The following is a 4,803-nucleotide window of genomic DNA, read 5'->3' as shown; positions in this document are numbered from 1 at the left end:
TAAAGTTTAGGTTTATATATATATACACATATATGTAATAAAGTTTAGATTCATTGTGTATTATAAGTAAATATTTGCTATTCACATAAATAAATATTTGTTGTTCACATACTCTCCCCTTCTTGACAAAGGCAAAAAGATCCATCGCATCCACTTCTGATGCTGGTAGGAGCAGGTGAGGCCATGAAGTCACCTGCCATCCTGCCCTTCTGCCTGACCATCCTGATCCAAGCTGTCAATCAGACCAGCTGCAGCTATTTTCATTTGTCACTGGCTTGGCTGCAACAGCCTCCTCACCTGTTAACCTGTCTTCATTCTCGCCTCTGTCCATCCGTTGTCTCCATTCAGCCACAGTTATCTTTTCAACAAACACATATCACCCCCAAGTCCTGCCTATACCTCTCCTTGCTGTTTAGCGGGGAGGATCCCCGTCCAAGTGCAGTGTGCTTCTTATCATGTCCCGAGCCTCCTCAGCCACACCCCTCCTGACCTCCACTCCAGCCAGACAAGTTTCCTTCAACTCCCCAACCATCCACATTTCTCCATTGTGGTGGAAGAACTACGGCCTCCCCCAGTAGCCTAATGTAGTCTAAGGTTCCTCTAGAGAAACAGAATCAACAGAAAATATATGTACAATTATGCCAGGGGATTATTTGGTAGCTTACAGGACCAGAGGTACAAGAGTCCACATGGCCATCTGCAGGATCAGAGGGGGAAGGATTCACAGTGGCAGTCTGTGCCCTGGAAAGTCAGATAATTCAGAAGCTTCTCAACCCAACAAGATGGAAGCCACAAGACAAGAGAGATCACGGCTGCAGCACCGGTCCAAGGTCAAAATCCCAGAAGCTCACTGGAGAGTCGCTGGTGCAAGTCTGCTTTGGAAAGCTAAAGAATCTGGAGACCCATGGCCAAAGGTGATGGTGGAAACTAGAGCTTCTCCACAAAAATTCTTCCTTCTTTCCCTTTCTATCCCATCCAGGCTACCAGGCTACTGGTTGATGCCATCCACATCTTGGGTGGGTCCTCCCCAGCCTTAGTTTGCTGGTCTCCATGTCAGTCATCCACAGACATGCCCAGAACTGTGCTTTCCTAATCTACTCGGCATTTTTTAATCCATTCAAGTTGACATACCATGATTAAGAGTCACACCTGGTTAACTGTTACTCAACCTTCAAGCCTTATCTGAAATGCCACTTCCTTTAGAAAGTGTGCTCCCAAGTGGGTCAAATCCTCTCTGTCCTGCTAACAGAGCCATGTGTCTTTCCTGAGCTCTGTACCCGACCGTATCAAGACAGGGCTGTATCTGGTGTTGCTCTCCTTTGTACCTTGAGTACCTAGCACAGAGTTCTCGGCACAGACTCTGTTTTTAATAAATGTAGTTGATTGAATTATTCCTCTTCACAGAGACCAGTTTGACAATATACATCAGCATTTTAAAGTATATTCCTTGAATGAGGAATCTACTTCAGGAAGTTCATTTTCCTTTGTTCTATTATACACACACACACATACACACACACACACACACACACACACACACACACACACCATGCATGCACACACTCATATACATATACGGAACAAGCGCTAAGGTCTCCCATTTCTAAAATATCTATGCATTACTTATATAGTCAGGAGAAGGGGATGAAGATATTTTCATTCTGGGGAGAGAATGCATACAAATAGTGCCTGATGTAGGGAACAGTTTGCATCGGAAGAAGATATTCACCCCAGTATCGCTGTTGGGCCAGATCACTGCCAAATGTTGAAAAGGAGAGTGGCTGGCCACTTGCAGTTGCCAGTGGGGTGGTGGAATCTTCAAGGACAGGGTTCAAGAACATCTTCAGAGAGGGGTTAGGGGTCTCACAGAGGAGGCTAGACAGGGACTATTAGGCTGCAGGATCAGCACAAAGAGATGTGGAGAAGGAGCTGCACCAGGGAAATAATGCGGGCATTTGGCCGGAGTGCAGGGAGGACAAGAGGGGTGAGGGAGGTTGTGGGCAGCTGCCAGAAATCCCCCATGCTGATAAGAAACAACATGGATGTTCCCATAGAAGGTAAATATGACAGGCCCTCAGCTTTATTTACTTTGTCATTCTTTTAAATTTTTCCCTCTTTGTGAGAGGATGAAACACACTGTTATAATCAGTGATGCAATGAGTATCCGACATATTGCTTCGGACACATGTTTAAATATAATTGTAAACTTGGCATGGTAGTACAGCCTATAATCACAGCACTAGGGAGGTTGAGGCAGGAGGAGTTTAAAGCCAGCGTGGACTACAGAGTGAGTTCACTGCCACATTACATAGGACCTTGTCTCAACCACCCTGAAAGACGTGTATAATTGTGAGAAAGTCTCCCAAATTTACAATTGATATATGAACGGGCATACATATTTTAGATTTTATAGATATCTGAAATTACACTCTGTAGAAGTTGTAACAATTTACACATCTAAAACTACGTGAATATCTATTTTCCCACACTCTTGTCCAAAATAAGTGGTCAAAATTACACTTAAAAATCTTTGGCTCTAGCCACAAGTGTGAGGCCAGCCTGGGCTACATAGTGAGTTCAAGGTCAGTCTGAACTACAAAGTAAGACCCTGTATAGCTAAATACCATTTATATTTCCTTCTGTTAAGCTATTGGTTCATGTCTTTTGCCACTTTTTCTGTGTTGATCTTGTCCCTATTGATTTCTAGAAGTTCTCTATGTTTTAACAAATTTACACCTTTGCTGATGTGTTTATCATAAATATTTTCTCCTTGTTGTGATTTTTCTTTTGTCTTTTTATAATAATGTTCTGTACCACACAGAAATATTTTGTTTTAAGCCCAAATTTAATAATCTTTTCTTCTATAGCTCTGGCATTTAATCATGCTTAGAAAGGCCTTCTCTACTCCAAGACTGTTAAGATTTTTTTTCAATTTTTCTCTAGAACCTTGATGGTTTAACTTTCATCTTAATGGCCCATCTGGCAGTTATTTTGGTAGAAAGTGTTAGGAGAAATACAACTTTATTATTTTCCAGATGGCTACCCAATGTCCCAACTTTACTTACTGAATTGTAAGGTTATTGCCCACCAATAAAGTTATTCAACCTTTATCAAATACTGAGTTCTCATAAGTATTGAGGTCATTTTTGTTTCTACTCTGTTTATTGTTCTTCTTGTACTATGTTATTGACCGTGACTTTATAAAAACTGTCAATATTTGATATAGTTTATTCTCTTTTTTCATTCCCCCTTTTCTGAATGTTCCTGAATATTCTAGTATACTTGTTTTTTATGTTTATTTTAAAGAAAAGAAAAATGAACAATAAAAACAATGGTATAAATTTCAAAACAAGATTGTAGGAGAATAATAATGGTTATTACATTGCATATTGTTATCTTCAAAGTAATTGCTCATATTGCAAGGTATACTTATTTTTCCCTTAGAACTCTCAGTTTATCTGATCACAAAAAATATTGCAGATCTTTGCAGGTATTTTCACTGGGCTCCATTAGATGATAATTTGAGGAGAATTGGCAGCCGTATAATAACTTGTACTCTTAGTCTTTCCATTTGTGACTATTAGACCTGATTTGTCAACTTTATTGGATGAAGAAACTCCTGTTAGGTTAGTAAATCATGCTCCAGGCACGTCTGGGGGTTCACAGAAGTGGTCCTGGGTGCTATGTGTGGTCCTTCAACCTTTCTTCTCTGGCAATCTTTCTCTGCCCTGTGTTGCAGCCACTGTGCACTGGTCAGCTTTGCTCTCCCATATCTCTTCCCCATGATATTTCAGCCTTGGAGCTAGCCAACCATGGACTGAACACCTAAGCCCACTAAACCTTTCCTCCTTGAAGTCATGAGTGTTGGGTACTGTGTCTCAGAAGCAGAAAACTGACTATGCACCACTTATGAAGTTGAGTTTTATGTCCCTCTTCAGCATGAAAAGATTTCCTCACATGGATCTTGTTGGTGCCATTCTCTATAAGGATTATTTGTTAGGTAGGAAAGGAGCAGGGTCAGGGGTGGCTTGGTCAGTAAGAAGCTCACTCTCCAGGCAAGACGCAATGAGTAGTGGAGTTTTGTGACAGCAGTAGAAGTCAAAACGACAGAACTTTTTACTTACTAAAACTTCAAAGCGAAGGACAAACAAGGGATCACAACTTTCTCTGAGGCTTTGAGCTTAAGGGATGAGGAGTTGGGGGCTGGTGGATTATCAGAACAGGGATACAAGGCGAGGAACCAGACTGTGAGTGGAACAATGGTGGGTTTGGTCAGGGACATGTTCAGGCTGGGTTCCAGCCAGATGTCCTGGTAGAAACATCCACCAGGCAGTTGGGTAGAAAAGTCTATGTAGGCCTCAGCATTGGGCAAGAGCCAAAACTCTCCCAAGCTGGGAGTGACTAGAGAAAGGTGGCCAAGGACAGGGCGATGGAGGCACACCCACCTGAGGAGAAGAAAGAAGTGGCAGGAAAGGGGCGAGAATGGGAAGAGTGTGGAAGAACAGGCCACACATGCTCAGGAGAAAGAGAAGACCAAGGTGGTGAGCAAACCATCGCTAAACTTCTCATTCACAAAATGCCCTGATGAGCTTGCTCCTCAGGCAGACCAGTCAGGAGCATTCAAATCTTTTTCTTTTTTAATTTTTATTTTAAAGAGTAAAAGAAGGATAACATAATAATGGGGGGGCTTACCAAATTACAGACAAAGTGGTAGGAAATTATCAATGGCTATTGTTTTACATATCGTTATCTACAAGATAGTTTCTCAGGAAAACAAATAGACAAATAATAGTGAGTTACACA

The sequence above is a fragment of the Chinchilla lanigera genome, unplaced genomic scaffold (genome assembly GCF_000276665.1).
Source record: "Chinchilla lanigera isolate Chin_1 unplaced genomic scaffold, ChiLan1.0 scaffold00008, whole genome shotgun sequence".
Lineage (NCBI taxonomy): Eukaryota > Metazoa > Chordata > Mammalia > Rodentia > Chinchillidae > Chinchilla > Chinchilla lanigera.
Note: the sequence above shows the minus strand (reverse complement) of the source record.